This window comes from Carya illinoinensis, chromosome 5 (genome assembly GCF_018687715.1).
Source record: "Carya illinoinensis cultivar Pawnee chromosome 5, C.illinoinensisPawnee_v1, whole genome shotgun sequence".
Taxonomy (NCBI): domain Eukaryota; kingdom Viridiplantae; phylum Streptophyta; class Magnoliopsida; order Fagales; family Juglandaceae; genus Carya; species Carya illinoinensis.
The window spans coordinates 41,329,516-41,340,784 of NC_056756.1; the positions used below are offsets into that span (position 1 = coordinate 41,329,516).

Below are 11,269 nucleotides of genomic sequence, written 5' to 3' on the forward strand. Positions count from 1 at the left end.
CCATGCAATCTAGCTCTCTTGCCACACCATGGGTGACAGTGACGTCGTCAAGAGTGATGCTTGGCTTCGCACATCATCCTTGACCACAACGCTTTCTGGACACCGCCATTAGAGGTCATGACTTCGACTCAAAAGCATTACGATCTAGTCAGAGCTCATTGTCACCCAACAACAGCTCAAGTGATGTGACCCACTATTTTGCACTTCTGACTAACCGTATGAGTTCTACCGAGATAATGTCTCATCTCAACTTGGGGTCGTAATACCACATTCAAAAATTTTTTTAGACTAGCATACTCGGAATGATTTAGTCATCCTTATTTGGTGGTCCTATTCATTTTGATTGTTTCCCTAATTTGACTCTTGTTTTGAATGATCTCAATATTTTTAAAGCTTTGACTTTAAATATTTGGAAACTTGGATACGACATGGAAGAAGGTAGCAAGTATCTTGCTATAGTTTACCGTATTTATTATCGTCTGTTAAAAACTAATTTGAATCCCAAAACTATTTTAAAAACTCAAAAAATAAACTAGAGGTTGATCACTTAAACGTATAAATATATATTTATACGAATTGATGAATTCATCATGTGTTATGTTTGATCAATCAGTCTTCTTGTTGCATGTCTGATCAAGCAGTAGCAATAACATCACAAGAAAGAGGAATAGGAGCATTGTGATGCCCCTGACCCCCACGTACGAAAATTTAGAAATCGAGGCGTTTGAGATGTTGACGAAACGGGTCACACATCTCATTGCCACGTATTAAGTGTTTGTATATACAATACATGTACAATAAAGAACGCAACGGAATAATTAAGGTCAGTCAACTAAGTACTAGAATTTTGTTTAAATACAAATTCCAAAATAAAAAGCTTTAAAAGTTATACATATATCCAATATAAACAATATTAAACCAAAATATAATAACCAAAGCAAGACACAAATCCCATCCTCCGAGAAAGTGATCCCTGATCACTTCTCTAGCGGAGCCGCATCTTCAGGCTCTGCATCCTCATTTGCAACAAAATCTATTGCACCAAGAAATGGTACAACATGTAAGTAATAAATCAAACAAACCACAAGATAAAAATACATTAACGCAACAACAATATGCATGAACGTGATGGCATATGCATGAAACACGAAAATCACCATTTCCAAAAATAACCAATTTTCCATGCACGCTAAAATTTCATTTTGGTCCAAAAATCCAATCCATTAAAATAACCACCATTTTCCTAGAAAATGACCCTATAACCAACCATTAGAGCACTGTAGGCGGGAATCATAGGCGAGACTCTACCACTGTCCATGCTTACCACCATCCCTACGAGTGCACCGTAGGCGGGAATCACAAGCGGACTCTACCACCATCTTTGCTTACCACTTTCAAAACCAACAAGAATCATTTCCTAAATCCACACCATCTATTGTCCTCAAACTTGATATGGATCAATCCTAAAACTTGTCACTATAACCTCAAGCTATAACAATTATTTTTCCGAATTCGATCCAAATCTTTAATTCTCAGAGAATTACACAACTAAATCAATACTTCCAATCCCCAAGGAAATATTCTCCTTGAAAATTCCTATATCTATCATTCAACCATGATCAATCTCATTTTAATGGTTACAGCCTAATCAATCTCCAAAATAAATCAAGCTAGCACGCCAAACCTACGGAACTAAAAACTCAAATCTATTATAAATCAGTTCTTCAAATTTGCAATCCTAAAACCTTAAATTTGCAAAATTCATTTTCCAAAATTTGTTAGATTGATGAACTTATTTCCGATAACAAAACAATCGACTCCTGAAACTTTAAAAATCTAAAACATTAAATAATAACAAATCATTTCCTAAGCCTGCAAAATCTTAAACTTTTGGTGCAATTCTCACAAATCTATTATTGTATTTCGTTGAACTTACAACATTCTACTACATAGACCATTTCATAAACTTCATGAAACCTAAGACCTTAATTATTCTACTCCCTAAACAGATCACCCAGACCATGCCATTCCCTTCAAGCCTCAATATTATAAAAGTAAACCACATCACTAATAGTTCAGTTCTACTACACTAAATGTTCAAGCCTAACAATGATATTCTTGATAGTACCATCTTCCTGCCATAGTGTAATCCCTTAATCCACTTTCAACTTTGGGCAAAACAAAACAAACTAAATAAAACAAGAGAACAAAAAATAAAATATAATAAAACAAATAAAATAAAATAACATACAATGAAATAAATAAAACAAAAAAAATAACATACTTTCAATTCAAATAAAATAAAAATCAGATTAATAAATAAATTCAAATTAATCCCTTAATCCACTTTCAACTCTGGGCAAAACAAAACAAACTAAATAAAACAAGAGAACAAAAAATAAAATATAATAAAACCAATAAAATAAAATAACATACAATGAAATAAATAAAACAAAAAAAATAACATACTTTCAATTCAAATAAAATAAAAATCAAATTAATAAATAAATTCAAATTAACTAAAAATAATTTCAAATCAAATAAAATCGAATCAAATTAAATAAAAGAAATTCAAATAGCATACTTCAAACAAAATAATTTCAAATCATGACTTTAATACTTTCTGGTACTGCAACTACGGGACATATGGTTTTACCCAGAGCTGAACTGCTCTGATACCATCTGTGATGCCCTCGACCCCCAACTTATTGGACTCAGTCCAGCACAACCAACCAAATCACAATTATTGTTAAAGTAAAAATATATTTAAATCTTAAAAGTCATTTGAAAAATACTTACAGTGCTATAAAATAACATCCAATGATCAATGAGCTGCAAAAGGCAGCATAAAGGCAATATCACCATGCAAAATGCACTATGGCCGTGTGTCACAAAATATCCACTTTTGAATGGGGACAAACGAAGATTAGGGAAGGTTAGGGTAGGGCTTAGTGGTGTTGGTGAAGCTAATGGAAGTAGGGGTTGGCCATGAGTGGTGGCACAAAGGGCAGTAGAAGGCCAAAAATAGCCCAATCAGATTTTAGCTCGTGGTGGTTGCTCCGGTGATGGATCGGAGCTCGAAATGGGTGGGTTAGGTTGGTAAGAGGCTGGTGATGAAGTGGTGAAGAAATGGTTGTTGGAGGTGGAGCGACGGCGGTGCTAGAGCAAATGAACGCCGTGGCTTGGAGGGGCTTGTGGTGACTATCGGCAGCTTCGGGAGGGGCTAGAAATTGGTGGGTAGGTGTACCGACCAGTGGGGAATCGAACAGTGGGGGTGGTTTAGGTCACGGTGGCACAAGCAGTGGTGCTAGGTGAGGGGAAGAAAATGGATAGAGGGAGAGGGTGCTGGGTCGTGCGCAGGAGAGAGGAAGAGCAGAGGGGAAAAATGAGAGGAAAAGAAAAAGGAGAAGGAAAGAAAATGAAAAAGGAAAAAGAAAAGAGAAAAAGGAAAAAGGTGGGGGAAAGAAATGAGGTCCAATCCTTACAACTTGGGTCACTAAAATGATTTAACGAAAATTATTTTCAAAACAACAAGTTAAATAAAATAATTCAAACACAGTGATTAAATAAAACAAAATAATAAAATCTAAAAATACAATAATTTTAAAGCCCAAAAATAAACTAATTTAAATAATTTAAATACAGAACAATACTAAATAACAAGAAAACATATTAAAATAATTTCACAATTTAAAAATCATAAAATAATACCGCAAAAATCACATTTAATTTAAAACAAGAAACCACTAGTTATAATAATTTTTTAAAAAATCATTCAATAAAAATACACGTAAAAAGGGGATATCACAAGCATCAAAAATAGGAGAAGACAGGTGAAGAAGAAGAAGGAAGCAAAGCTGAAGAAGAAAAAGGAAAAATATTCTCATGAAAGATAACATCCCAAGAAAGAAAGATTGTATGAGAAGACAAATCATAAAGTTTGTAAGCTTTGACACCACAAGGATATCCAAGAAAAACACAAGGTTGAGCTCTTGGATCAAACTTGGAACAAGAATGAGAAATGGTAGTGGCATAGCACAAACAACCAAAGATATGCAAGGGAGCGTAACTAGGAGAAACATAAAATAGGAGTTCATGTGGAGATTTGTTAGAGAGAATGAGAGTGGGAATTTAATTTTATTAAGTAAGCAGCATGTAAGACACAATCATCCCAAAATTTTGAGGGCAAGTGAGCTTGAAAAAGAAGAGCTCTAGCCACGATTAGAAGATGTTGGTGTTTTCTCTTTACACCATTTTGTTGTAGAGTGGCTACACAACTCTTTTGATGAATGATACCATGAGCAGAATAGACATGAAACATAACATATTCTGGTCCATTATCAATCTGAATGATCTGGATATGCTATTGAATTGAATCTCAACAAGATTAAGAAAAGAGCAAAGAATATTCCTAGTGTCAGAGTTGCACTTCAAGAGTTAACCCAAGTAAATTTGGAAAAGTTGTCTACAATGGTTAGGAGATATTGTGAACCATTAAGGGAAGTGGTGGAAAGAGGACCCCAAATATCATAATGAATTGGAGCAAAAATATTAGTAGAAAAAGAATAACTATGAGGAAAATGTAATTTGTACTATTTGGATAATGGACAAACTAAACAATGGAAATCATCAGTAACTGTAATTGTAGGTACAGACTTATGTAATAGTTGCAATCTAGGAGTATATAAGTGACCAAGTCTAGAATGCAACAAATGAGAAGTAGACAAAGGAATACAAGGAAAATTACAATGTGAAATAGACACTAAAGTAGACAATGAAGTATTATGAGATGGTTTGGAGAAAGGCTCTTACGGTAGGTAATAAAGTCATTTGCTTTTTCCACCCAATCCAATCATCTTCCATGAGGACAAGTCCTGAATGAAGCAATATTCGGGAAGGAAAATGAGACAGAAATTGAGTGAATGAGTCAATTGACTAGTTGATAAAATATTGAAAGAAAATGATTGTAAGAACCAAAGAGCTAGACAATTGCATGACACCTTTATGAGTAACAGAGACAAGATTACCATTTGGTAGTTTGACGGTAGACTTAACAGATGATGTAATTATCCACAAAGTGACATGAAATTTGGAAAAAGAAATGGACTGATGTGTTAGAGAAAACAGAGTGAACATCAAGATATGACATAAATGAAAGATTGCTTGAAAGATTCATGGGAAGGAACATCAATAGCACTTACAAAGGGGTTAGATGATGAAACCTCAGGAAAAGAATATTGTTGTAAGAAGCGCAAAAGCCGCTGACACTGCTCCTTCAAAATAGGAAATTGCGGCATATTCTGATATGATTGTGCAAACACTTGATATTGAGTTGTATACCTTGGTTTGTTTAGTCAAAAACCAAGTAGATAGCCATGTAGCTTGTAACATTTATCTTTTGTGTGTCCTGCTACACCACAGTGAGTACATAAAGGCCTATCTCTTCTTGAAGATTTACTACCTTTCTTAGGAGTAAAAGATTTTGTTAGTAGAGCTGCTGATTCAAAATTTGGAGACAAAATAAAAGAAATTCCCTTTGTTTTTCTTCTTGAAGCACCAAGACTTTATTTATTCGTGGCAATGGATCAATAAGAAATATTCGACCCCTTACGTGTGAAAAGGATTCATTTAGTCATATTAGAAACTGCATTATAGACTCTTGTTGTTAATAATCAACAACAGTCTTCTAGGCATGACAAGTGCAATTTAGCAAGGCTCTGTAATTTAAGAGTTCATCCCAATAAGCCTTAAACTTAGTGAAATAAGCACTCACTGTAAGATCATCTTGAGAAAGAACTGAAATTGCCTTCTACAATGGGAAAACTAGGAACATTATTGTGAGAAAACCTTTCCTTCAAACTAGGAACATAAGGCTTAACTAATAGATGTGACGTTAAAGCACAAAACTATTTCAAAAAGGTAGACCAGCACAAAACTTGTGGGAAGAGATGAGTATTCTTAGGATTTGGGCAAGAAGCGGTATTTGTGAAATTTGGGTGAGGAATGATTTATTCCTTAGTTGGGTGAGAAGACTTATTCCTCGATTAGGCTAGGAGAAGTGGTGATCTCGGTATTTTAACCATAACTTTGGTTACAGGTGTCAGAATTGTGCATATGACCCCAATCCAGAAAGATCTCTTAGATGCGAATGTCATGGCCACCACTCTTTTCCTGTAGGGCCCCTTGTTGACCCCAAAATCAACTATTTTTCCTTCCAAATCGTCACTTTTAGTGAATTCTTTCATTTGTTTATTAATTTTCTTTTATGGTAATGTTTATTTTTAGTAATGATTTTATTCGTGAGGCTTGATATCAAAATACAAAACCTGCATTTGACATCCTTGAAGCAAATAGTCAATACCATGAGCTACTCCCAAAGCAATATCATGCATTTTCTTGTAGTTTAGAAGAATACTTCCTTCTTGTGAAAAAATGTATTTATTGAGAGATCCATCGGGCATGAACTCATATATAAGAGCACTTTTTGATCCCTCAACACAAAAGCCAATTAGTTGCACTACTTTAATATGATGAATCCTTCCAATTGTTGCAACTTCACTGATAAATTCTTGTCCATTAGCTTTGGATTTACCTAACATCTTTATAGCTACAAGTCTGCCACTTCAAAGTGTTCCCTTAAAGACAGTGCCATAGCCACCTTCACCTAGTTTATCCTTAAAATTTTTGGCCATTTTCCTAATTTATGAGTATGAATACCTTATTGGCATGAGATTATTGTTATTTTGTAAAAAAATTTCAATAATGTCAAATGGTGATAAATGTCTCCTGCACCATTTATATATTAAGAATGCAAGCACAAATGGAGTCCCCATTATAACTTTTGCTCCATGGCATAGTCCTATGAAAAAGCATCACCAAATTAAATAGATTGTAAGAAAAAGTATCTAATAATCGTTAAAAGTTCTAGTACTTAAGCAAAGTAGTTGTTATTTTTCCTGGTAAATTTCATCAAAAGAAAAGGTACGCATGATGAATTTCACAGCCTCCTAGATATTCAATACCACAAGCTACTACTCCTAGCATAATATCATCATGCATCTTCTCATAGTTTAGAAGGATCAATGTCTCCTTCATGTGAATAGAAATGTATTTATTGAGAAGTTGTTCATATATAAGAGTACGCTTGGATGCTTAAACGCAAAAATCAATAACATGCATTGCACTAACATATTGAATCCTTTGATCCAAATTTCCAATGGTTAAAAAAAATATGTTGTACGTTGTGCTACTTTCAAAATTCTACTAATTAAGTAAGCTAGATAACTATTATATTTGTAAAATTTCATTAATATTATCCATCTTCTTCTTGTGTGTATATCTTCTAAAAGGGGAATTAATAGAAAACGAAGAAGATGAAAGGCAGAGATCATATATAGCTTCTTACCAAGGTCAATAATAATGATCATTAGTGGTATTAGGATGTTAATTACCAAGGTCAATAACCAAGAAAGTGACTTGACTTGATTATGAATGAATTACTAAGAAAATGGAATAAACAAGTTTGCGATCGAAGTCTACTGTGTAAATAATTCTAACAGTTATATAATAGAAACCTCATGACCTTTATCATACAACCCATTTAAATCACATCTGATACGTTTATTGACCCGACGTCCGGATTTGCAGAAGAAAATTAGAATGACATCATCAACATTTGAAAAGTCACAATAATTAAAACTCAGCATTTTATCAAAACCAAAATATTATATCTTTCAAGTTACTGTCCTTCAAGTTTCATCTTGTCTAAGTGCTGAAACTACTGATTAATAATTTGATGCATCGATCACAGACCAATATTGAATGATCAGGTAAAGAATTCAGTTGATTTTTGACTGTCACTGCATGCCGTATATATGGTGTTGCTCTTGCTCCTTCGTAAATTTTATAGAGTGGGGATTGGGGAGCCCCTTATGCTAATTAAGAGGCATCAGAAAATAGAAAAATTTCTCTCTTAATTTTATGTGTCTGATCTCTTGATTAGTGAAGCATGGTTTCTAGTAGTGACTGGTTTGAACCATTAACAGAGAGAGAGAAAAAAAAAATAAAAAAAAAACAGAGCTAGATGATCGTATCGCAGTCTGTCTACCTTACTACTTTACCTGCAATAGCTAAAATAGTAAAAATGAAAAAAGGAAGTATATACATAAATTAAAATCCATGAAAAATAAAAGAAAATTAAGGTACTTTAAATAATTTCTTATATGGCCAATAATTAGCGTAACAAACAATCTACTTTTGAAACAAAGCCTAACTCTTGTGGCAGTTAAGACAAATATAAATGATTAAATTTAACTCTAACTATTAATTTCAACTTTTGGAACAATTGATGATTTTGTATGGTAGTAAAATAGAAATCTTAATCTTGAATCTTGGCTCTACACTTCATCCATTTAATTAAATATGAGCCTATAACCTGCGCAATGTGCAGATCGTTATTTCTACTGAATTTTATAATTTTAAATAGTATTTTATACATGATCCCTTTCACAACTATTAAAAAAATTGTATATCAAATATATATAAAATAGAAAATGAATATGTAAAAGAGTTCACTTTACTAATAAATATTTCATAATCAATTTATAATATTAAAAATGTAATATATATATATATATATTAAACAATGTAAAATAGATTTCAATTGAAAGATCCAACTGTTTCAACTGTTTATATACAGATTTCACAAATAAATGTTTTTATACAGATTTTCCAAGGCTCGAATAAATGTGTATGTTTATATACATTCAATACCGGAGGGAAGAATTCTCTTTGTGACTATACATTCAATAAGAAAAGCATTCGGTATTATAGCTAGGAACTATATACATAGGCTCGTATAGCTTAATAAAATAGCCCACGCACGTTCCTAGCTATGCATAAACAAACCCTCGCACACATTATATACATGCATACATACAGATCGATAGATAAATGAGGACGTACTCATGTGGTTTATGTTAGGCTTTCAGTTTTGCACCCTTTTTTTTTTAAACGTAGCTTTCAATTATAAGTAGTATGAAAAAGATGCAATGATCAGTAATTGTCAAAAATTAGACAACATGCAATCATGCATCGAACAAAATGATCTGTACCTATTTTTGCGAACGTCATGTACAGCCTCCTTTTTTTTTTACCTCAAATCCAGAAAATGCTGCTCGACCCTCTATTACTCGAGGCTGCACATATATAAGATATTCAAAAGCAAGTAGATCTAGCATTTGAATTATGATAAAAAAATTACATGCCATCAATGAACAAAGAAACTTCAACACTCACTGCTTTATCCTGATCAAGATCATTCACGATTTCAAACTTAGGGTTATATATATCTAAAATCAACAGTTTGCTCCCAAAGCAATGGAATTTTAGCCCCTGAACGGTCTACACAATGCATGCAATTAAATGGATAAATAACATGAGACAGCTCAGGTCGATGCAACATGCAATTACCACAACACAATTTTAAATCGAATCTCACGTCGTGGCCTCCCCCATGCCCAGTCCGCACGCAGGGGCTCCTCGCCACACAGCCGCATTTTCGAACCACCTCAGGAAAAGCAATCCACCAAAGCCCAGCCAGCACCCAATGCCAAACACCATAGAAACCACCCCCAACAGCCATATTTCTAGCCCCTGTTTTGCACTCACAAAAACAGAGCAAAAACGACGGTGAATCCTTGAATGTTTCATAATATAGAATGTGTTAAGCAAATTGTATTTTCTGGAAATTATAATATTTTCATAATATTTCATAATATTTCATAATATATATCCAAATTGTGTTAAGCACCTTGTACTCTAATTGAATGAGAACGACGTTGTCTCTCTTAGACACTTAGACACTCTGATTGAATGGCAAGCACCTTCCACACACTTCGGCACTCTTCCACAGCAGAGGTTTCCGTGCCAGTATGAAGACGGGTCCGACGCGTTGAGATTCATCGACGAAATGGACAGCCACGATCTAACTGCCAACTCTGATCTTGGGCATTGTTTCCTTGCCGGAGAGAGTGCCGGAGGGAATCTGGCCCACCATGTGGCGGTCAGGGCTGGCTAGTACGACTTCAAGCGGGTGAATCTCCTTGGGCTCATTGCCATACAACCAATTTTTGGAGGGGAAGAACGGGTGGAATAGGAGATGAAATTTTCCCAGGGTTTGGTTTTGTCATTAGAGTTGACAGACTCGTTTCAATTCTCTTTGTGAATTCTGAAACCTTTTGATCGTTGAGTTTATATACAGATTTTTGTATACAAACGCGCGTTGCAAACGACGCTCTTCGGGGGACTTTGAAGTTGGAGATGAAACGGCAGACAATTGGTCGGTCAAGTCGCTGGAGAATTGGACGGAGAAGGAGACTTCGTTGGTAGCGTCGATCCCTGTGCTTGCATGTCGTGTTTACGTAAGATTGTCTTCCTATGAATATGCGTAGGTTTCCGAGGAGATTTTAAGGATTATATAGAGGGAGAAGAGTTTGAAAGTGCAAGAAATTTAAAAGCTGTTTCGGGCGGAAGCCATCTCGATGATTGGTGAAATGGTTTAAAACCAAAAATGCATGTTCTAAAACCGAAGGGCACGGAATGAATGACACGTTGGAAAACCCCAACTTGGCTTTTATATATAGTAATAGATTTTACATAGAATGTCCTACTTAATACAACTCATTCCAGCAACTTTTGGAGAGAGAAATTAACCATACCGCTGTATAAATGACCCAGTATGCCACGAAAAGCTGGTTCGCCAAAGAAAAGAATAAAAGTTAGCAGTTGGAATTATCGACTAAAATCAATTCATCATCACAACAATTCATCCAAGCTTTTTATTGTGATCAATTTTATTTGAGATAAAAATTAACCTCACCATTGTAAACCCAAAATGGTATTCCAAGGATTCCTGGTTGACAAACAAAAGATAAATATTGTTAGCGGTAGGAAACATTCCTATATATTATAGGGGTGGGGTATGGGCCATATATAGGCCTAAATCATGCAATATTACAGAAAGCTCACCATAATTAAACCGAGAGTCTCACAAGGCGCATATCATACACTCACCCTAGCCACAATAAATCATGATAAGCGTTTTTGTGCTGCATTTGGAATTTTGGATTTGAACTTTTAATCGGTTTTGACTCTGATAGTATTTGAAAATTTCGAAGAAAATAGTTTGATTTTATAAATATTCTCATTTCTTTCTTTTCAAAAATTATCTTCTTTTTTTTTCCTTTCTATTAATCCTGTTTTCAAATTT

The 11,269-nt window shown here is 34.4% G+C and overlaps 1 long non-coding RNA gene across 1 annotated transcript; it reads right to left on the reverse strand.

The window, feature by feature from the left end:
• Window positions 1-9,051: 9,051 nt before the first annotated feature.
• LOC122309106 lies at window positions 9,052-10,504 on the reverse strand. Its single transcript, XR_006242343.1, has 2 exons — window positions 9,812-10,504; window positions 9,052-9,654 (listed from the first exon to the last, which is right to left on the reverse strand). It is a non-coding gene; the product is annotated as an uncharacterized LOC122309106 (long non-coding RNA).
• Window positions 10,505-11,269: the final 765 nt, after the last annotated feature.